A 25,000-nucleotide genomic window follows, 5' to 3' on the forward strand; every position below is an offset into this window, starting at 1 on the left:
TTTTATATCCTACAACTTCAGGATTTGTTGATTGGTTCCAACAGTTTTTTGGTTGAATCTATGGGTTTTTCTATATACAAAATCATATCCTTTTCAAATAATAACAATTTTACCTCTTCTTTTCTGATTTGGAAGGCAAAGTTCCTAATAACCTCTCCAGTGTGTCCAAACTCCTTTGTTTTTCTTTTTTCTACAGAGTGCTGGAACCTCTCTTCAGGAAACCTGGACTTCTACAAAGGCTTTCTCATCCATGGGAGACTGCCAAAATTAGCGCTCTCTGGGTAGTCCCTAACCATGGCCAAGAAGAGCTGAAACTGGTTCCAAGGCTCCTGTCAGTTCCACAGCTCTTATTGAGGTCTGTCTGCCTATTACCCGATGCACAGGTGGGTGAGACTCAACCTGAGGGCCTTGGCATATGGTGCTGGATCCCACAACTCCCACTGAAGCACTTTCAGTCATGGATGGATGTCAAATTTTAGTTGTTAAAAGGGGAGACCAAACAAAAAAGTTATCTATGCTACCATGACGCTGATGTACAAGTCTTCATTTTCTTGATGCTTCCTGTCAAAGATGGATAATGGTTTCTTACACATCATAAATCCATATTTATATTTATATAGTTGTAATTTCCGTCAATCAAGATAAACTATAATCTATTAGCTCCATAGACTCTGTTTCATAGAATGAATTATTTTTACATGTGTAAAGATTAAACATACCAACAAAAATAGAGCAATATTAATTGAATTTATTTATGTATGATATGGGAGTTTTACTATTGCTCTGAGATATGGGAGTTATGTGCCTCTTTAGAAAGGGTGTTTGATCTGCAAAACTCCTGCTATAGATACAGATCTATAAAGCACATCCTTGTTCTAACCTTCTAGAGTCATCCTATAAATTCTGAAACTCAAAAAGCAGTGGTATAGACTTCACACTTATGAACAGTGTACCATGTAACATGAGGTTACAAAATCTATTTGACTTGTCAGTGCTTATGAATTACACTTACAGAAATAATAATTTCTATAAACTGTTTGCATGGTATATGATGAGTTCATACTAACAGCCATAAATCAGCAAGTTAAAAACTAAGGCCATCTGCTGCTATATTTTTAATTGTGATACTCAGACATGAACTCCATTTTTACCATGGTAATTGCTCAACTGGTTTTATATATCAAAATCCTAAAAAACTATATGAGTTTTTTGTTTTATCTAATCTGGCTCCTTTGTGAACTTAATTAAGTTACTGATATCTTAGTCCCTTTGTCTAAAAGTGTCAGCTCAAAGCCACAGAGAAACCAAGTATCTTAGGAATTAAATTAGAAAATGTTTATAAATTATTTGATAATAATAAAATACATTTAGTTCAATAAAAAAGCAAATAATACCTATTTTAAGATTTAGTGTTTTGGTCTACTTTTGTTTTTGGTTGAATTGTCCAATTGATTCATTCATTAGTGGTTCATCATGATTTATAATGTGCCATATCTTTGTGTCAACTACAAGAACATCACATTTTAAAATAAATTTCTTCATAAAATTAACTATTCCAGTTTTAAAATCAGTGTGAAGGTAACCAGACTTTTCTTGTATTAATCTATCTGCTCATCATTCACCTTTCATACTCAGTATGAAACTGTCTGGAAACTGATAGTTCATAGCTAGAATTGTCGCTAAATAGAAGTAGATAGCTTCACCAAGAAATAAAGCAAAATAGTAAAATGAAGGAGCAGGGAGAGACTTGACCCTCTCCTGCAAATGTGGGGTTTTCCTGATGCAGGTCTGTCATTTTTGCTGTTCTTTTTTCTAAAAAGACAAATGATACCTCCTCCCTTATGAAAACTTCTCATTCCACAGCAATTGCTACTTTTTATAATGTATCTAGGTCACAAGTGGATTGCAATAATTTATGTCATCCTGGAATATGAAATCAATACCCAAAGGAGTGGACTGACACAAATTATTAAATTACAATTCCTTCGGAGTCAAATGATCAAATTCTGAGATTAAGAGTAACATTTACTTCTATCCAAACCATGGAAAATACCTACTGGGTAATATTAATATATATTGATAAGCATTTTAGAGTATCATGTTGATGTCTAGCTTAGGAACCTGGAAGCAGATTCTGCAGCTTTTAGAAATTGGTGGTGTTTTCCTGTGTTTGCATAATCACTATAGGCAATAATTCCTTGTAAATACTTTAACACATAAAATGCAAAAAGAAGATATAAGTGCTGATGTGGAATATGCATATGAAACTGGAAACTAATATAAAATCTAAATTAGTGAAAGCAATGCATTAATGGCAAAACCAAACCACAGGAGAACAAAAATGAAACAAAACAAAACAAAAACAAACAAAAACACCTTCATCTTAAAAAAAAAAAACAAAATGAACTGATAAAAAGCAACATGAACTAATACATAACCTGTAGAGACTTTCACAAGCCCTGTGGACAATTCAGTTAGTGTCAAAAAAAAAAAAAAAATCAAAAACTTCTCTACATCTAGAATATTTGTTATGAAATGAAGATCAGATGGAGTAATGCTTTGTGTATCCCAAAATTGCATCTTATAAACAGTAACTGTTAAATATTAAGTACATGTGGTATTATCTTTATTTTAAAATTATTTTATTTGGTATTCATTTCATTTTATCTTAATATTTCATTTTTTGATGTTTTTGTTATTAAATGTCTAAATCAAATAGGAACGGTTTTCTATGTTAATGAAATATATAATCTTGTCACCATATTTCAGTTCATACTATTATTATATTAGTATATTATTGCATTATTTCAGTTTGTTTTATAAAGAACCTTTGAAACTTTTAGTACTGCCCTTTTGAAAAAATAATTCACTGGTTATTATCATGTGCACTCATTATTTAAATGTACTCAGATAAAGAATAAAGTATAATTTGATGGGGGGCCTGAGTGGCTCAGTTGGTTCAGCGTCTGGCTTTGGCTCAGGTCATAACCTCACGGTTCGTGGGTTCGAGTCTCACATAGGGCTCCGAGCTGACAGCTCAGAGCCTGGAGCCTGCTTCAGATTCTGTGTCTCCCTCTACCCCTCCGCCCCTCTTAAAAATAAATAAATATGAAAAGAATTTTTTTAGAAAAGAATAAAGTATAATTTGAAAATTTGCTAAAACTCCAGGGAATTCTGAAAATTGATATTTGTCAGGAATTTGAAAACATTACCTGAAATGAGTAGTGTTTAAAGTCCTAGAAGTGTTAACAGTGAAGCACTCCCTTATTTGTTTTCTTTTAATATATTGCAGTTTATGTGGGCCCAAACATTTTCCAGTTTTAATTAAACACACTCTCACCAAATAGACAACTAACTCTAAAAAAAAAAAAAATCCAAGAAAAGAAGATATGGAATGAGGCCCAAATTAATAAAATCTGTCTAAAGCAAACCAGCAAGCAGTAGGAGAAATGAGGGAGCAGGGTATAGGAGTCATTTTTCAGCCATAGTACTTTGTGGTCTATGCATGTGTGAAGGAAGGGATTAAATAAAAATTGAGAGATAGACAAAAGACTCAGTAGATTAACTAAAATATTACTTATAAGGGCTAAATTGAAATACAAATTTTAAAACCAACATATGGCAGAACGATTTACCAATCCAGGAACTGGAAAGAAGGCCTCACCCTGGAATGGATAGCCTGGCTCTGAGACAGAGAGCAGGGGGTCCGTGCTGTGGGGAGAAGGAGTCTGCTAAAAAGAAAGGAGTCAAACTGGGCATAACCAGTTTATTTTTCCCAAATTGACTAATTTGATATGTTACTCCATCTCTGATCCCCAGGGAGGAAATAAAGGAAAGAGCGAAAAAAGATCAGAGTGTGACAGAGAATTCCGTGATTCTAAAAAGTCTCCTTAGATCCCCCAATTTAACATCTCTGAGATTTATATGCCTCTAATAATCAATGTCTTGAGATTAAGTTATGTTTTAAGATTACTGTTGGACAAACAGCAATAGTGATAAAGTTGCCACTACTTGTGGTTAACCTGACTTATTTTAGAGGACTTAACTAGACAACTACAACTATTCAAGAATCATTTGAGAAGAGAATAGAAATCCCAGTGTTCTTCAAAAACCTTTCCATGATATCACCTGGGGAAATTAAGAAAATGCCAGCATTAACATTTTTACAATGAGCGTTAATAGTGTGGAAGAAACTGCAGCAATAATGTACCACTCCTAAGAAAAGTGGCATTAGGGATGTCCTTGATGGCTGCAAGAGTGATGCATAGTTGAAAACATTTAGACATCAATGATGCTGACTCAAAGCTTATTCAGAAGAGTTGGACCCTGCATGTTAAGAAGTTTTGAGAATAACTTATCCAATTTGTTTCAATTATTTTTCCTTTTTTTTATGTATGCACTATAGGTAGACATGATTAAAATCTACATCTAAATGCAGAAGAGCTCTTTTAATAAGAATAAAATACAAAAACTAATCCTAGTTTAATTGGCAGCATTTTATCCCCAGTGCTCTATATAACAATAGTGTAATCTTATAATCAATGTCAGCTTAGATTCAATGAAATAAAAAGAGTGATAATATGTAACTTTTATTGAACTCCTCCTATATGCCAGACATAGGACTTTGCATGTATTAATTTCATTTAATCATTACAAAAACTCTATAAAGTAGAACCTAATACTATGCTATTTTACACTTTAAAAAACCAAGGCACAGGGAATATTTAATAATTAGCCAAGGTCGTATACAGCTAGTAATTGACTGAAGCTTCAAACCCAGTCTAACTATAAAGGCAGCCAAACTTAAACACTACACCATCATGTATCATTCAACACATACTATTTACTTGAAACAACCATCTTGTTTTGGGGACAATGAATAACCTTAGTTCTAAAACTGAAATAGAAAATACTGTTGCTTAGAAAATCTCATCACTGTCTCTTATTTTAAAGATTTAATGGCCTCCCGTCAATGATAACATTTTTTTAAAAGGGATTTTAAAGTTCTGTTGTGAAATACTTCAAAGTTATTGCTCAATAAGAAATATTGACCCAATGTGCACCAGTCTTTTAACAACTACACTTTTATCTTTTATGTATGAATGTGGGGTTGGAAATAGCTATGTTCTGTGTAGCTACTGACGGAAGGAAACAAATTAACCAATACTGGATCCATTTTTTTATGGGGAATTAGGTTTTAGTTCTCTTTGGCTATAAAAGGTAGTGTTTACAACCTCTAATTAAACTTAAAGAGAACTTAAACATCACCACTTTCAATATTTAGATATCAGCTGGCTCTGGACACCACTGTCAGACAAAAATTAACTCTGCATACACATTTGGGATATTATATAGCATGCAGAGAACTACAAAAAAATAGAAAAATTATACACAAATAATGTGTAGAGTACACAGCGTCAGAACAAAAAAAAGGTCAAATTTATATTTATGAATCTCACTGATCAAAAATGACTTAAAATGCAGAGACATATAAAATTTGTAGTTGATGTTTTATCATGCATGATTCACTAAAAATATTGCTAATCATGGCACACTAACATATTCTGCATGAATACCTATTTTCTTTGTCAGAATTAATTGAAAATTCTGGTTTGCCCAGTTGTATTTTTGTGCTATCATGTATCTAAAATGCTTTTGCGCTTCTGCAAGATTGTTCCAAAAACTCTTTGGATGGAGTAAATACAAACATTTGCCTTGTAAAACATATTATCTAGGTTTCTTCAGCTGTTAAGATATTAAAGCAACTAATTTGAGCAGACCAATTGATCCTGGGTAGAACATTGCTATCATTGTATATGTAATTATAACTGCATTCATGCCTAAATGTAATGACAAGGAATCATCTAGGGTTAGATGTCTGTGATACTAATTAGTTTTTCTTACGACATAGGTTTTTTGCTTTAAACCCCACATTTTATATTAGCACACTGGTGGTGAAAAATATACGAGCACCCCAGACCAATCGGCTTGTAGAAGAAGGGATCATTTTCTATATCTCAAGTGATTAAAGTTAGTTTGGAGAAGAAACATCTTTTGGATCAGTGCCATTAAAACAGGAGTTTTCATAAATATGAAAAGTGAGTAAATGGAAAGATTTTGTGAGACTTGGTAGTATTTTTAGATAGAATGAGATTTAATTCAGTTATCTTTAAAGATATAATTTATAGGGGTGCTGAGCGGCTCAGCTGGTTAAGCATCCAACTCTTGATTTTGGCCAAGTCCGTGACCTCTCAGTTCATGAGACTGAACCCCAGGTGGGGTCTGTGTTGACAGTGCAGAGCCTGCTTGGGATTCTCTCTCTCCCCCTCTCTCTGCCCTTCCTCCACTCAACACTTGTGTGCTCTCTAAATAAATAAATAAACTTTTAGATATATATTTATATATATATATAACCCATATTTATAAACCATATAGTATTTTCCAGGGACTGTACTAAATGAGGTACTGGAGTAAATAAAAGCAATATTCCCTGCCCTCAAATGTGGCAATAATCAAGTGTGGAAGATAGACAAGTGTAGGCACTCAGGATATCACCAAGTACAGGATATACATTGACATTTTCATGAAGATGAGTTCTTTCTTGATATAATTTTGGGCAAGGTAAAATGAGATATCAGAAGTAATTTTAAACAGCCATATAACGTTTAATGCAAACATATTTGCTTATACTTGGATAACTAAGCATGTGAATCTGCTTGTAATATAAGAGTGGGGGATAATTTTATGAGCAGCTAAATCCTGTACAGCCACATATTGGAGGAAATATCTAGACTCACCATTAAATAAACGTTTGATTCTAGTTTTATAAAATATTCAATATAAAATGTCAACAGTAAAAATAACCAATAACACAAAATCAATTTCTTTTTCAGAAATATGAGATTTCCCTCAAAATACAAAATTTGATTTTTAAAAAAAATTTGCAGTTGGAAACATCACTAAATCTGTCATATTTATCTTGCATATACATACATATATACATGCACATACACATATACATATACTGAGAGAGAACACACACACACATATATACATATACACACATATATATAGAGAGAACACACACACACATATATACACATACATATATATATAGAGAGAGAGAACACACATACACACACACACACACACACACACACACACACACACACAGAAAGGAGGTTATGTTTTTATTTAAGGATCTTGAAATCAACTAAGAGTTATTAAAATTATATGTATATAATGTAATCTCTCTGCATTTCCTACTCTGGCTGAGATTTTTCTTTTCTCTTTGTTTCCAGGAACATATTGGAAAACAAAGATTAAACAGAATTATCAAGTAAGTCCTTTACTGAGAATTTAATTGTGAGCTTGCCAACCACGGTTTTGATTTTTCATCATCTTGTTCCAGGGTTATAAACCTTTCAATTCATTTATATTTATAAACAATTCCCACCCTATTATGTGCATGGATTATTAGGAATGTCTCCCAATAGAATTGTTCAGCTTTATGTACACAATTAATTAAAAGCTTGGATTCATTTTTTATCAAACTTTTACAGTGGGTTAGAATATCTGAAATCTAAACTAAAAGTCTCTTTTAGCCCAAATGACAACTCATTCTTTAGTTTGGAAGGCTCTTTACTTCATGGATTTGAAAAGGGAGATTAAAGCCATTGGAGAAACCACCTAGGGCAGAATGTGGTTTTGCTGATAACAGAATTATATTTTTCACAGCGAAGGAATTCAGACCCTGTATCCAGTTAACAAACCAACTGTGATAAAAACAAGTCAATGGAGAAAACTTTTAGCCTAAAACTATAATGCTACCTGCAAAAGAATGTAGAAGGTATAATAGCTGACCTCTGACCATGTAATATTTGCAAATTACATTATATTTCTAAGAGGAACTCAAATAAGAACAGTCTTCATACCCTCTGCAGCAGAGTAAAATCTTTAATCATACAACTCTATCTAACCCAGATTCTTCACAAAGGCACCTTTGAATCACCTAAGGAGATTTTAAAACCTATCAATGTCTGGGCTCCAGCACCTGGAGATTCTGTTTTAATTAGTCTAGGATTGGAAGAGAGAACGGTTTGTTTATTTTATATATATATTTGCATTCCTTCTATTTGTTTATTATATATGTATATATTTATTTATGCATATATATGTGTATATATGTATACACACATGCACACACACACACACACATATAGGTAATTACTTTACGCAGCCTAGGCTGAAAATTTTGAAGTCCTAATCTGTTCATTCTGAGGGATTTGGAGTCATCACTTCATTTATTCCAGTGTCTCCTCAGCATTACCTTAAATTTTGAAGGATCAGTGTGAGTTTAGTGTGAAGCAGTAGGTAATAGACCTACGGTGAAGAATAAAATTGGCAGTGATAGTAAGTTTATATTTTAAGTGGTACTTTACTAACTAAACTACTTGACATTTCAAAGATCTCTCATACCCATTGTCTTATACACCTGTTGTTTCTTTTAGGCTCAGGTGCGAAACTTGAGTTAATTACATTCCTCTGCTCATGGCACATTTACATTTTAGGTCCATGTGACAATCCTTCTATTATTTAATCTCCTACTCCTCTCCCATTTCCCCCACAACATAATGGGCATCAATTCTATGCTAAATAGTATTATTTTCTTACAAAAAAAAGTTTTAAAATACAGAAAGTTCTATTATTGTTATTTTTACAGATGAAAAAGCTATAAACCAAGTAGCATTTTTATATGCATATTTTTAAAAATTGGAAATATTGGGGCATGCTTGGGTGGCTCAGCCGGTTAAGTGTCCAACTCTTGATTTCAGCTCAGGTCATGATCTCACAGTTCATGAGTTTGAGCCCCTCATCGGGTTCTGTGCTGATAGTGTTGAGCCTGCTTGGGATTCTCTCTCTCTCTCCACTCCCCCCCCACCTCTTCTCTCTCCCTCAAAATAAATTTAAAAAATAAACATTAAAAAATTAAAAATTGGAAATATTAGTTCAGAGGGTGGAAATGCCATAAAGTTTTAAAAACAAATTTCTCTGCAGAGTGTATACCAATTGACATTCTCACTGGAGATAAATGAGTGCCTCATTTCACATGCAGTTGCTAAAACTACAAATTATCATTCATTCTTTATTATTATTACTCTGAGAGATGAAAAATTATTTCATAATGTTGCTTTGAGAATACTTGATTGCTAGTGAAGGTGGAACATATTTTCATATGCTTAGTAGCCATTTGCATTCCTTCTATTTTGAGTTGTTTGTTTTTTCTTTACCTGTTTTTCACCTAACCGTTTTAAAATTAAGGTATCATAATTAATATACTACAAAACGGACAGAGTTTAAATACTCAGCCAAATCAATTTGAGCAGTTGTATCCATGTGTGTAACCATGAGGCAAAATAAGGTATAGATCACTTATTTCCATCATACTCTTAAGTTTCATGTCTCTTTCCAACCACAAGTGCTTCTTCTCAGAACATTGTGATATCTCTCACTTTAGTTTTTTCTGTTGCTAAGACTTTATATATCAATGGAATCATACAGTACACATGGTATCTGGATTCCTTGAGTTAATAAGTTCGATATTTGGCCATGTTGCATATCAATAGTTCAATCTTTTTTGTTTCTTATTAGTATTCCATTGTATGAACACACAGAATTTTGTTTTTATGCATACCACTACTGATGATCCATATTACCCAATATTTTTGACTATCATGAATGTGACTTCCATGAAAACTATTGTGCAAATTCTTTTGTGGATTTATATTTTCAATTCCCTTAGCTAAATATCTAGGACAGGAATTACTTGCTCATACTGTAAAACACATGTTTCATTTCATTTAAAAATCGCAATACAGTTTTCCAAAGTGATTAAACCATTTTAAAGTTCCACTAGCAATGTCTGAGAGGGCAGCTGCTCCCTACGCCCACAAATATTTAATGCTTTGGGTTTTTTTATATTAGCCATTCTAGTCAGTGTGAAATGATAGCTCATTGTAATTTGAATTTATATTTCCCTGGAGGATCTTTCTGTGATTATTGACCATGTATCTTCTCTTTTTAAACAAGCTAAGTGTTTTTGTAAAGAAAACACTTTAATTGGTACAGTTTTGGCCCATTTTTAAAAACTGGAAGCTCGCGGTGCCAGGGTGGCTCAGTCGGTTAAGTGACCGACTTCAGCTCAGGTCACGTTCTGTGAGTTCGAGCCCCGCGTCGGGCTCTGGACTGATGGCTCAGAGCCTGGAGCCTGCTTCCGGTTCTGTGTCTCCCCCTCTCTCTGCCCCTCCCCTGTTCATGCTCTGTCTCTCTCTGTCTCAAAATAAATAAACGTTAAAAAAAATTAAAAAAAAAATAAAACTGGAAGCTCATCTTTTAATTGCTAATTGGTAAGAGCTCTTGGTATATTCTTGATAAAAGTTCTTCGTTGCACATATGTATTGCAAATAATTTTTCCCTGTTGTGGCTTATATATTCATTTTCTTAATTATGTTTCTTGATAAACAGAAATTTTCCATTTTATTGATGTCCAACTTATGTATTTATTATTATTAGTGATTCTAGTGTACTTGTTCAGGAAGCATTTTCTTACCCCAGAGGAGAAAAGTGTTGTTTTAGATTCTCTTCTGGAAGTTTCATAATTCTGTGTTTACAGTTTGGTCAATGTTTCAAGTTATGTTTATGTGTTGAATGATAAAGAGATCAGTTTTATTTCGTTTTTCAGATGAAAATCCAATTATTCTAGCAACATGGTTAACAGGGAGAAAATGTTTGCAAATCATATAGCTGACAAAAACCTCAGCCTGGAGTATCAAACAGTCTTAAAACTTAATAGTAATAAACAATCCAATTAGTAGATAGGCAAAAGACATGAGGAGATATTTTACCAAAGAGGTTATAAGGTGGCAAATAAGCTCACGAAATGATGCTTGACGTCACTAGCCACTAAAGAAACACAAATTACGATCACAGTAAGTTATCACTACATACTTATGAGGATGGCTAAATGTTTTTAAAAAATGACATACCAAGTTATGGTGAGGATGTGGAGAAACATTGTTTGTGGAAATGTAGGATGGTATAGTCAATCTTGAAAACCGTATGGCAGTTTCTTAAAAAAAATAAACACATATTTATCATATCATCCAGCAATCACCTCCTAGGCATCTGCTTCAGAAAAATAAAAACTTACACTCATAGAAACCATGTCCATGTTTGTTCAAGGCAGCTTTATTTGCAATGGCAAAAAACTAGAAACAACCAAAACATCCTTCAACAGATGAATGGTTAAAATGAAACAAGACAAAACAAAAACAATCTGTGGTTCAGGTGTACCTTGAAGTAATATTCAGCAATAAATACTACTCCCTCAAAAAATAAAAGCAAAAAAAAAAAAAAAAACCAACAACACGTAACAGCTTGAGTAGACCTCAAGGGGATTATGCTGAGTGAAAAAAGTCAATACCAAAAGGTCATATACTATATAATTTACATAACATTTTCCAAATGACACAATTGATAGAGCTGATGAACAGATTTGTAGTTACCAGGGATGAGAGATGGTAGAGAGGAAAGAGTGCCTATAAATAAGTAACACTGAGATCTTTCTGGAAATGGGATATTTGTATCCACAGTGGTGATTCTAAAAATGTACACGTGGTAAAATGACATAGAACTACACACATACTTCATACCAGTGTCAAACTCGCGATTTTCATACTGTACTATAAGTATTCTAAAGGTAACCAATGGAAGAGACCAGGAGAAGCAGGAAGTAGAACTAAGTCGTCTCTGTACTATCTTTGCAATTTCCTGTGGACATATAATATTTCAACTAAAAGACTTTCCTTATGCCATTGTATTTGCTTGGCTCCTTGTTGAAAATCGGTTGGCCATATATGTGAGGGTTTATTTCTTGACTCTCTAGTGTATTCTACTGGTGTATTTGTCTATCCTTAAGCTAATACCTCACTAAATAGGATAAAGTTATTTTATTGCCTGACTGGAACTCTGCTTTTCTTCAGGGAAACATGGGTAGCTGGTTTCGACTGTTTTGTCAAACGGTTCAGAATAGTAACCAGATATAGTCTGTGTGTTAAGCAACTCACCAATGATGGTGATGTACTGTTTAATCTTAAATTCCTTTTGTGACATCCATCCAATGGCTTTCAACTGGCAAACACAGCATAGTTACGTGACCAGAACATATAAAAGACCTCACTGAAAATTTCTACCTTGGGCTCTCCTGAAGCCAAGATGATCACAAAAATCTTGATGGTTTATTCTTTTCTTGTTTCAAGTTTTTATTTAAATTCTAGTTAGTTAACATATAGTGTAATATTGGTTTCAGGAGTAGATTTAGTGGTCCATCACTTATACATATAATACCCAGTGTTAATCACAAGTGTCCTCCTTAATACCGCTCACCATGTAGCCCATCCCCCACCCACCTCCCCTCCATCAACCCTGAGTTTGTTCATCGTAGTTGTCTCATACACTTTGCCTCCTACTCTTTTTATCCCCTCCACTATGTTCACCTGTTTTGTTTCTTAAATTCCACATGAGTGAAATCATATGGTATTTACCCTTCTCTGACTGACTTATTTCGCTTATCACAATACTGAGACCAAGTGTACCTTTGTGTAAGAAGTTGGGGGATCTATATCTAGAAGTCTCTCAAGCCCAATGCTTGCCTGCATTCTCTATTTCTTACTCTATCACATACTTTGCCTTTATATGCTATATACTCTTTGGTGACCTGTCAGTCATTCAAATATTCAAAGATGAGTAATCTTCAAAACAGTTTCTGTATCACTACTGCAGCTTTATGATTTAGTCCTAAAATCATATAATATGGTATCTCCAACTTCATTTTATTTCAAAATTGCTTTGGTATTCTATATCCTATAAATTTACAAGTAAATTTTAAAAACAGGTTGTCAATTATTTTTTAAATATCTGCAGAAAGTTTTATAGATCTATTTTGAGGGAATATTACTTTTTCCAATCCATAAACATGATAAATATCTCTATTTATACAGGTCTTCAATTTTTCTCAAAAAGACTTTATAGTTTAAATTTAGAAGTTTTGATGATATTTTATTTTTTTCTAAGATGTTATTTTTTGGTGTTATTATATAACACCAACTGTTAAAATGTTAAAAAAATTTTGGTGTTATTATATAACAACAAATGTTAAAATGTTAAAAAAATTTTGTTTTCCAATTGTTCATTACTAACATAAAGAAATACAATCAACTTTTATATTATATTGAATCTGCATCTTGATACATTCAACTAGTAGTTCTGAGTTTTGTTCCAAAATATCACAGGGTTCAGCATGTAAACAATTATGGTATCTGAAAAATTAGTTTTAAATTTTTTCTTCCCAAATTGATTGTCTTTTTCCCTTGCCTTATTATACTTCTAGAACGTTTAGAATAATGTTGAGTGAAATTGGTGAAAGCACAGATACTTAGCAAATGCTTTATCTTATAAGACAAATTCTCAGTGTTTCTCCATTAGGCTATGCATGTACATTAGCTCTGGATTTGTTTGACTCTGTTTTAATGAGCTTTAATATCTTGAAGAAGTTTTCTTTACATCCCAGTATGATGAGAGTTTTCAAAGGGAAGAGACACATCAAATTTTGTTAAATGCTTTTGCAGCATAATGAAATGCATGGTCTTTCATCTTTATTCTGTTAACATGGTGTTTTACATTGCCTGATTTCAACTTTTGAGTCAAACTTGCATTCCTGTGACACACCTGACTTGGTCATGATGATTTATCTTTTTTTGTGTATTGCTGAATTCAATTTGCTAATATTTTGTTGAGAATATTTACATCTGTGTTTATGCAGAATTTTAACCTATAATTCCCTTCTGTTGCATTTTTTCAGGTTTGGGTGGTACGTAAATATTAATCCATAAAGTAAATTGGGAATTCTTCACTCCTCTATTTTCTTAAAGAATTTTGAAACATTGATATTACATCTTTGTTAAATGTTTGGCACAATTCATTGATGAAGCCATCTGGACCTGGATATCTCTTTGTGAAAAAGGTTATGATTGTAAACTCTGTTAGTTTAATAACTACGAGGCTCTTTGGGTTTTGGTGTTTCTTCTATGTCAGTATTAGTAATGTATGTCTTGATGGTTTTGTACATATATATATTGTCAAACATGTTGGTATAAAGTTTTCTGCAATATTCCTGTATCATCTTGAAATTTCTATAGGATTTCTTTGTATGTTCTCTTTCAGATTACTGATATTGATAATAACTTGTGCTTTCCCAATGTTTTTCTTAATCATCTTTTAAGATTTAGCGCCTTATCAATCTTTTCAAATAACTAACTTTTAGTATTGTTGATTTCCTCTCGTGTTGATTTTCTATTTTCTTTATTTGTACTCTTTAAATAATTTCCTTTCCTTTATTTACTTAGGCTTTGATTTGCTCTTCTTTTTCTAGCTTCTTGAACTGACAGCTGAGGTCATAATTTTTATATTTGTACTCTATTCTAATACAAATGTTTAAAGTTTATAATATCTTCTAACTATTGCTTTCATTGCATCTCACATATTTTAATGTTATGTTTCAGTTATTACCATTCAGTTCACAATAATTGCAAGTTTCTCTTCTAAAATTTTTTGAACTTTGGGTAATTGAGAAGTGTATGTTTGTTCAAATATCTGAGGATATTTAGGTATCCTGTTAATATTGATTTCTAATCTAATAATGTTATAGTTAGAATACTGTGTGATTTTATTTTCTAAAGGTATTTATTAATACCTGCTTTATTGGCCAGCATATAATCTATCCTGATGAATGTTCTATGTGTATTTGAGAATAAAGTGTGTTTTCTACAGCTTTTGAGGAAAATATTTCATAAATATCAACTATATCAAGTTGGTCAATGGTGTTGTTTATACATTCTCTATTTTCTAAATTTTGATTTACTTATTTTATTAATATATGGGAAATATACATTATAAATTTCTAATTATAGCTGAGGACAACTCCATTTTTTAATTTCTTATAATTGTTGTTTCAGGTATTTTAAACTTTGTTTTTATTTACAATGAGAATTAAGACTATTTTGTTTATTGTTTTTCTTTTACCATTAAAAAATGTCATTTTTTGTCTCTAGTTAATATTTTGTCTGATATTACTATAAATCTAACAGCTTTATATGCTGTTTGCATAGTAAATCCTTTTTCACCATTTTACTTTTAACTTATCTGTGTCTTATGACAGTTTCTTGTAAAACACATAAGCTTAGGTCCTGATTTTTTAGCCAGACTGAAAGATTCTGCCTTTTAAGTGGAATATTCACTCCCTTTACATTTTATAGATTTATTGATATAATTAGAATCGAGTCCCCTAATTTGCTCTTTTTTCCAATTTTCCAATTTGTTTATTGTCCATCTTTTCCTCCTTAACTGCCATTTTTCTTTGGATATGTTGATAGTTATTTAATTTGAATTTTATCTCTGCTAAGGATGTTTTCCGTAGTTATTCTAGAACAGGATTTCTCACCTTCAGCACTATTGAAATTTTGGACTGGGTTATTTTTTGTTGTGAGGAGGCTGTTTTATGCACTACAGGATGTTTATAAATACACCTTGTAAATGCCAATATTATTCCATCCTAGTTGTGATAACCAGAAATGTCTCTAAGCATTGTCAAATATCCGTCTGGGGGATAAACAGCACCCAATTGAAAAGCATTGTTCTAAATATTACAATATTCACTTTTACTTGATCATAGTTCATTACTATCATACTATTTCAAACCAGTATAAGAGACTGTGTATAGTCTAACTCCATTTTCTCACCTCTGCTCTTTAAGGATTTGTTTATATAATGTGATTTTCTATTTGGAAATAAGCAATTCAATATATTGTCTTTTTTATATTATTAACTATTATTTATTATTCCTGCTTTAATTAGTCAAGAGTCATTTGAAGATAAACACACACACACACAGAAACACACACATACACACACACACATGATTTAACTATCTACCAAATATACACCATTCCTGGGGTTTTTTCCTCTGAAGATCTTATGTTCAATTGATTTGATAACATTTCCCTTCAACCTAAAGAAAGTGATTTTTTTGTTTTGTTTTGTTTTGTTTTTAGCATTTCTTATAGTTCAGTCTGCTAGGCATGAATTTTCTTAGCTACAGTATTCCATTCTGAAAATGTATTATCTTAGCTCTAGTCTCTCTCAGAATAACTTTATATTATCTTCATTTCTAAAGAACATTTCTGAATATAAATTTCTAGATTGACAGCTTCTCCTCTACATCAGCATTTAAAAAGTGTCATTCCATTGTTTGCTGCCTTCCATTACTTCTAGTGAGAAGTTAGCCATTATTAATAGCATCATTCCTGTCTCTATTATGCATTTTATAGCCATTGGCTGCTCTTATAATTTTCTCTTTTTCTTTAAATTTTTGGTAGTTTGACTATAAAATGCTTGAGTGTGGTTACTTGTGGGTTTGTTTATCTGTTCCATTTATTGTGCTTTGGTTTTGCTGAGGTCCTTTATTCTGTAGGTTGCTGTTCTCTTTCATTCTGGGAATATTTTTGCCATTATTTCTTCAACTTTTATTCTTTCCCTCTGTCTTTTGAGCCTCTAATTACATTCTTAGACATTTTGGTATTATCACACAAATCTTGAATGCATTATTTTTATCTACTATTTTTTAGGGTTTTTTTTCTCTTTGAATTTCAGTTTGGATTCTTTCTACTGAACTGTGTTCAAGTTCACTGATACTTTCCTCTGATGCATCTAGTTTGTTTTTAGCCCGCTTTCATGAATCTTTTTTTTTCTGAAATCATATTTTACATTTCTAGAATTTTATTACACTTTTAAGACTTGTAAAATTTCCCATTTCTTCATGAAACTTTCCTCTTCATACTTTATCATATTCACTTTAGTTAAAGTCCCTGTTTGATGATGTCAACATCTAATCCTCTCTGACATTAATTTTATTGATTATTTCCTCCCTTGACAATGAGCTATTGTTTCTTGATTTTAATGTGTCTGGTAAATCACTGATTGCATGTCATGTACTCTGTGAAAAATAACAGCAGAATCTAAAATAAACAATATTTATCTCCACAAATAAACAAGCTCATTTTAGTCTCAGGCTGCTAGTATGGGTGCTCAGTCAATACAATCTATGACTGAGTTTGTTCTGGACTTTGTTAAAACTCTAATTTATTTCAATGTAGTAATAACTTCAAATGCTTTGAAAACAAAATCAGCACTTTTATTTCCAACAGGTCCTGATATCTAAACATTGGTGAGGTATGAGAGACATACCTCTTCTTTACAGCCCAGGCTCAGAGAATCTAACTGACCAGCTCAGGTTTACATAGTTAATAATTTATAAACCAAAACTCTGAACTCTCCTATTTTCACACACAGCAAACATTTAAAGCTTCAGATGAATAAAGAAACTTATACAGCTTGGAAAAATACCTGAGACTCTGGTATAAGCCTTCTACATAAAGACAGGTGGTATACTTCCAAGACTGGTGAGAAGAAATGCAAAGAAAACAATGGATTGCAAAATGTAAGATGTGATATGTGACACTTTGGAGCAGATAATTTAGATTATTAAAATTTGATTAAATCTAAAGAATTATAAACTATATTTTATCTTTAAATGTCTATTTTTTGTCATAATATTTTCTCTGTTATATAGACCCAAATTATTGACTTCAGAAGTAGGCAGATCAGAGGTAAAATATGTCATTATTGTCTTAACTCTCCTTCAACTCCGGTTTTTTAGTACCCATATGATTTCTCTTTTCAACTTCCTTAAAGTTTCCATCAAAAATTTCATTTATTTGCTTTAGGACTGGTTGTTTGAAGTGCTAGATATGACTTGGTTTGCATTCTTCCCCACTTGTGCTTCTTTTTTAATTTCCATCTTTCTATATCCCTTTAATCTTAGCCTGATCAACTAGTGCAATTAAGAAATCTCAGTACCTCAAATATTTGTGTCAGGAATTCATTGCCAGTTTTGCTATAAATTTGACAAAAAGCATTAATATCATTTTAGCCCTTCCACTAAGTGCCTGAGCAATGGTCTGAAGTTACATAAAGAACAAATTCTTCTTTGAAAAACTGTAAATGTAAAATTTTGTCAATGGTGTATACATACATTATTTATAGATTTAAAACATTTGAAGAAACAAATCTATATGATTAAAAATATGAGATACATTTTGTTTAAATGTTTTTAAAATAATAATATTTTAAGCTTAGTTCTTACACAAAATTATAATTGAAAGTGTGTTGTACTTTATTATACAAGCATCTAGCACCACCATTTGCCTAGTAACAGTGTATTCAAATTCAGTTTTAAAAACTTCATTATTATTATACTCATCTGAAAATATTTTAGACAATTCTGAGCTCCAAGCTTTATTCTAGACTAGTTAAATTATAATTGTTGAAGTAAGGATCAGGCACTGGTAATTGTTTAAAGTCCAGATTATTCTATGTGCAACCTGGGTTGGGACCATTGCTCCAATTTATTCAAGGGAAAATCCTTGCAGAATCAAACTTATAAATGTACAACACCAATCACATTTTTGCATCATACTTTCTTAATTTGTTAGTGTTAATATTAACGCTAAGTGAGATTGGTTAGTTTAAGCTAACTTTCAAGTTGAAATGTATTTGACAAACTGAGACAAATAAGAGTTTAATTGGTTACCCATGGTAATGTATTTTACTAAAGATAATCTAAAGCCAAGAGAGTAACACTCTGGGTTCAATATGAAGAACCAGAGTAAGCCCACTTGAAGATACCTGAGGACTTAGAATACTACAACAATTTTCTCTCATACCACTAATTCATATTATATACTTGTCACCCTCTCATCATATTTAGACTATAGCTATAGTTTATATTCTATGGTCAGCACTATGATTAACTTATCTCTTTTAATCTACATAATACTGAGTCATGTATTATTATTTCCAACACTTAAAGAAACAGAGGGTTAAAGAGACGAAATTCTTATCCAAGATTTCACAATAGTGAAAGGCCAAGTACTTAGACTTCAAAGCCTGTATTGGTAAACACTCTAATGGATAATCTAATACACATGATCTATAAAACAGTATAATCTTCCAAGATATATAATTAAAATTTTTTTCCATACTGAATAAGAGTTCTTAGATAAAATATGTGCAGTGCAGTGATAATTACATGGTAAATAACTGATAAATACTTCTTGGTCAGCTAATAAAGATGTGTGCAATTACTAGAAAATAAATAAAAAGAAGAATTTAGTATCACATTTAATACAGTAATAAGTATGGCAAACAGATTTGTCTTGTTATGGTTGTTTTTTTGATTTGTGTTGGCTTTTGTTTTTTCCCCATTAGAAAACTCTTTATAGCTTCCTTTGTGTACATGAACTTGACATGTATTATGTATTAACTTACAGGCCAGCATCTCCACTGTACTCTGCAGATGTTTTTTTTATTAGAGCAAGTGTGCTAAGAGCCACAGCAGCAGTGGGCCCTTCTCTTAGAAGACCAGCACAACCTCATCCTCACCCGTACATGTACCAAGTTTACTGACCATAGAGTGCTGTAAAGCTTTAGCTCTAGGGGAAATAGGATCTAGCCTCTTTTAACAAACAGACCAAAACACACATAGTTAAAACTCACCACACTATGGACAAGGTCCAAACACTCCCCACTGCAGGCAAGGAGAAACTCTGCAGAGGACTAACTGAGAGAAAGAGCAGCCAAAACACAACAGCAGAGTACACACAACATTCACCAGAAATACTTTCTGAAGTGCCAGGCCCTGGACAGTAAATGACCTCTTCTTAATATAGTCATTACTCTCAGGAGCAGGAAACAAAACAGCCTTTCCTAACACAGAGAAGACAGACACCTAGACAAAATGCCAAGATGGAGGAATCCATCCCAAAAGAAAGCACAAGAAGAGGTCATGGCTAGGGATCTAATTGAAACTGTAAGTAATATGTGTGAACCAGAATTTAAAACAACCAGCATAAAGGATACTAGCTGGGCTTGAACAAAGCAGAGAAAACACCAGGGAGTCCCTTACTGCAGAGATAAAAGACTTAAGAGCTAGTCAAGATGAAATATAAAAAAAAAATGCTGTAACTGAGATTTGAGACAGACTTGAGGCAAAGAACACAAGGATGGAAGAAGTAGAAGAACAAGTAATTGATATAGAAGATAAAATTAAGGAAAATAATAAAGCTGAAAATAAGAGGGAAAGAAAAATATTGTATCATGAATATTGATTTAGGGAATTCAGTAACTCCATAAAGCATAATAATATTCATATCACAGGAATACAAAAAGAAAAAGAGAGGGTAAAGGAGCAGAAGGTTATAAATGAGCAAATTATAGCTGAAAACTTCCCTAATCTGCAGAAGGAAACAGACATCCAAATCTAGGAGGCACATAGAATTCCCAGAAAAATCAACAAAAGGAGACCAACACTTAGACACATCATAGTAAAATTGGCAAAATACAGAGATGAGGAAAAATTCCTGAAAGCAGCAAGGGAAGATAAATCCCTAATCTACAAGGGAAGACAAATAAGGTCAGAAGCAGATCTACCCACAGAAACCTGGCAGGCCAGAAGGGAGTGGCATGATATATTCAACTTGCTTAATGAGAAAAAAAAATATGTAGCCTAGAATACTTTATCCAGAAATTCTGTCATTCAGAATAGAAGAAGAGATAAAGAGTTTTTTAGACAAACAAAAACTAAAGGAATTCATGCCCATCAAGCCAGCCCTGCAAGAAAATATAGGGAGGAGTCTTTAAGTGGAAAAGAAATACCAAAAGGAACAAAGACTAGAAAATAACTGAGAAAATCTCCAGAAACACTGACTTTACAGGTAACACAATGACACTAAATTCATATCTTTCAATAATCACTCTGAATGTAAATAGATTAAATGCTCCAATCAAAAGGCATAGGCTTTTAGAATGGATAAAATAACAAGACCCATCTATATTCTGCCTACAAAAGACTCACTTTAGACCTGAAAATACATACAGATTGAAAGTTAAGGGATGGAGAAGGATCTACCATGCTAATGGACATCAGAAGAAAGCTGGAGTAGCCATACTGATATCAGACAAACTAGATTTTAAAACAAAGACTGTAACAAGAGATGATGAAGGGCACTATATCACAATAAAGGGTCAAAACCACAAACAGTTCGAACAATTGTTAATATTATGTTCCCTACATGGAAGAACCCAAATATATAAATCAATTAATAAGAAACATAAAGAAATTCATTGATACCAGCACAATAAAATTAGGGGACTTTAACACCACACTTAAAGCAATGGACAGATCACCCAAGCAGAAAATGAATAAGGAAACAATGGCATTAAATGACACACTGGCCCAGGTGGACATAACAGAAATATTCAGAACGTTTCATTCGAAAGCAGCAGAATACACATTTTTTTCTGAATGCACATAGAACATTCTCCAGAATATATCACATCGTGGGTCATAAATCAGGCCTCAACAAATACAAAAAGATTGAGATCATAACATGCATATTTTTTAGACCTGAATGCTATGAAACTTGAGGTCAATTGCAAGAAAAAAAATTGGAAAAACCACAAATGCATGGAGGTTAAAGAACATCATACTAAAGAATGAATGGGTTAACTAGGAAATTAAAGAGGAAATGAAAAAATACATGGAAGCAAATGAAAACGAAAATGACACTCCAAAACCTTTGGAATGTAGCAAGAGCAGTCATAAGAGGGAAGCATATAGCAATACAAGGCTACCTCAAGAAACAAGAAAAGTCTTAAACACATGACCTAACATTATACCTAAAGGAGCTAGAAAAGAAACAGCATATAAAGCCTAAAGCCAGCAGAAAGGGGGAAATAATAAAGGTTAGAGCAGATTATACAGAAACAAACAAACAAAAAGAAGAAATTAATGAAACTAGGAACTGATTCTTTGAAAGAGTTAATAAAATTGATAAACCCTAGCCAAACAAACCAAAAAGAAAAGAGAAATGACCCAAATAAATAAAATCACAAATGAACGAGGAGAGATCACAATCAACACCACAGAAATACAAACAATTATATAAGAATATTATGAAAAAATACATGCCAACAAATTGGGAAATCTGGAAGAAATGAATGGATAAATTTCTAGAAACATATAAACCACCAAAACTAAAACAGGAGGAAATAGAAAATTTGAACAAACCCATAACCAACAAAGAAATTTAATCAGTAATAAAAAATCTCCCAGCAAAACAAAAGTTGAGGGCCAGATGGCTTCACAGGTGAATTCTACCAAACATATAAAGAAGACTTAATACCTATTCTTTTCAAACTTCTCCAAAAAATAGAAATGGAAAGAAAACTTCCAAACTCCTTCTATGAGGCCAGCATTAACATAATACAAAATCAACCAAACTTTCACTATTTGCATATGACATGATACTTTATGTAGAAAACCTGACTCTACCAAAGAATTGCTAAAACTGATACATGAATTCAGTAAAGTAACAGGATACAAAACCAATGTACAAAAATCTATTGCATTTGCTTTTTTTTTAGAAAGGAGGATTTTTTAATGTTTACTTATTTTGAGAGAGGGAAACACACAGAAGGAAAGAGAGCATAATCAGAGGAGGGGCAAAGAGAGAGGGAGAGAGAGAATCCCAGGCAGGCTCCACGCTCAGCAAAGAGCTCATCACAGGGCTTGATCTCACAATCATGAGACCATGACCTGAGCCAAAATCAAGAGTCAGACATTTAATCAACTGAGCCACCCAGGCACTCCAGAAATCTGTTGCATTTCTATATACCAATAATGAAGCAGCAGAAAGAGAAATCAAGGAATCTATCCCATTTATAATTGCACTAAAAAACATAAGATACCTAGGAATAAACCTAACAAAAGAGGTAAAATATCTATACTCTGAAAAATATAGAATACTTATGAAAGAAATTGAAAGTGACACAAAGAAATGTAAAGATATACCATGCTCATGGATTGGAAGAACAAATATCATCAAATTTTGACACTGCCCAAAACAATTTACACATTTAATGAAATTCCTATCAAAATACCACCAGCATTTTCACAGAGCTAGAAGAAATAATACTAAAATATGTATGGAACCACAAAAGACCCTGAATATACAAAGCAACTTTGAAAAAGAAAAACAGAACTGTATGCATCACAATTACAGACTTTAAGATTATTATGGAGCTGAGGTCACCAAGACAGTATTGTACTGGCAAAAAACACATAGATCAATGGAACAGAATAGAAAACCCAGAAATGGACCCACAACAATATGGCCAACTAATCTTAGACAAAGAAGGAGATAATATCCAGTGGAACAAAAGATGGTATCTTCGACAAATAGTGTTGAGAAAACTGAACAGCAACATGCAAAAGAGTGAAACTACACCATTTTCTTACACTATACAGAAAACTAAAATCACAATGGATGAAAGACCTGCATGTAAGACAGGAAACCATCAAAATCCTAGAGGAGAACATAGGCAGCAACCTCTTTGACATTAGCCAGAGAAACTTCTTCCTAAACATGTCTATTGAGGCAAAGGAAACAAAAGCAAAAATGAACTATTGCTTATGCACAGCAAAGGAAACAATAAAAAAAAAAAAAAACTAAAAGGCAACTGACAGAATGGGAGAATATATTTGCAAATGACATATGTGATAAAGGGTTAGTACCCAAAATCTGCAAAGAAGTTATCAAACTTAATATCCAAAAGAACAAATAATCCAGTGAAGAAATGGGCAGAAGACATGAATAGAAATTTTTCTAAAGAAGAGATCCAAATGGCTGAGAGACACATGAAAAGATGCTCAACATCAATCATCATCAAGGAAATACAAATCAAAACAACAATGAAATACCACCCTACACCTGTCAGAATGGCTAAAATTAAAAACTCAGGAAACATCAGATTTTGGCAAGGATGCAGACAAAGGGGAGGGGAACACTCTTGCACTCTTGGTGGGAATGCAAATTGGTGCAGCCCCTCTGGAGGACAGTATGGAGGTTCCTCAAAAAATTAAAAATCGAACCACCCTACAGCCCAGCAATTGCACTATATGCCCAAAGGATACAAAAATGCTGATTCAAAGTGGCACATGCACCCTGCTGTTTATAGCATCATTATCAACAATAACCAAATTATGGTAAGAGCACAAACATCCATCAACTTATGAATGGAGAAAAAAAGTTGTGAGATACACACACACACACAAACACAATGGAATATTACTCAGTCATCCAAAAAGAATGAAATTTTGTCATTTGCAATGACCTGGATAGAGCTACAACATATTATGTTAAGTGAAACAAGTCAGAGAAAGACAAATACCACATGACTTCATTCATATGTGCAATTTAAGAAATAAACAGATGAACATAGGGAAAGGGGGGAAAAGAGAGGAAGGCAAAACGTAAGAAACTCTTAACTACAGAGAACAAACTGAGGCTTGATGGAGAGAGTTAGGTGGGAATGGGCTAAATGGGTAATGGGTATTAAGGAAGGCCCTTGCTGTGATGAGCCCTGGATATTTTATGTAAGTGCTGAATCAATAAATTCTACTCCTAAAAACAATATTACACTATATGTTAGCTAACTGAATTTATTTTTTTAAGTTTATTTATTTATTTTGAGAGAGAGAGTGCAAGCACTTGCGAGCAGGGGAGGGACAGAGAGAGAGGGAGAGAGAATCTCAAGCAGGCTCCACATTGTCATCATGGAGCCCGATGGTGGGCCCCATCTCACATTCTGTGAGCTGAAATCTCACAGCTAAAATCTCCCATCTCACAGACCTGAGTTAAAATCAAGAGAGGGATGCTTAACCATCTGAGGCACCCAGGAACGCCTACTAACTAGAATTTAAGTTAAG

General features: G+C 33.0%; 1 long non-coding RNA gene across 1 annotated transcript in view; it reads left to right on the plus strand.

The window, feature by feature from the left end:
• Positions 1–25,000, plus strand: part of LOC122240987 — a 122,003-nt gene that overhangs the window by 10,861 nt on the left and 86,142 nt on the right. Inside the window, exons 2-3 of the long non-coding RNA XR_006220866.1 lie at positions 197–383; positions 7,302–7,339. This is a non-coding gene — a long non-coding RNA (uncharacterized LOC122240987). The remainder of the gene's footprint in view (positions 1–196; positions 384–7,301; positions 7,340–25,000) is intronic.

The sequence above is a fragment of the Panthera tigris genome, chromosome C1, assembly GCF_018350195.1.
Source record: "Panthera tigris isolate Pti1 chromosome C1, P.tigris_Pti1_mat1.1, whole genome shotgun sequence".
In the NCBI taxonomy this organism is placed as follows: Eukaryota; Metazoa; Chordata; class Mammalia; order Carnivora; family Felidae; genus Panthera; species Panthera tigris.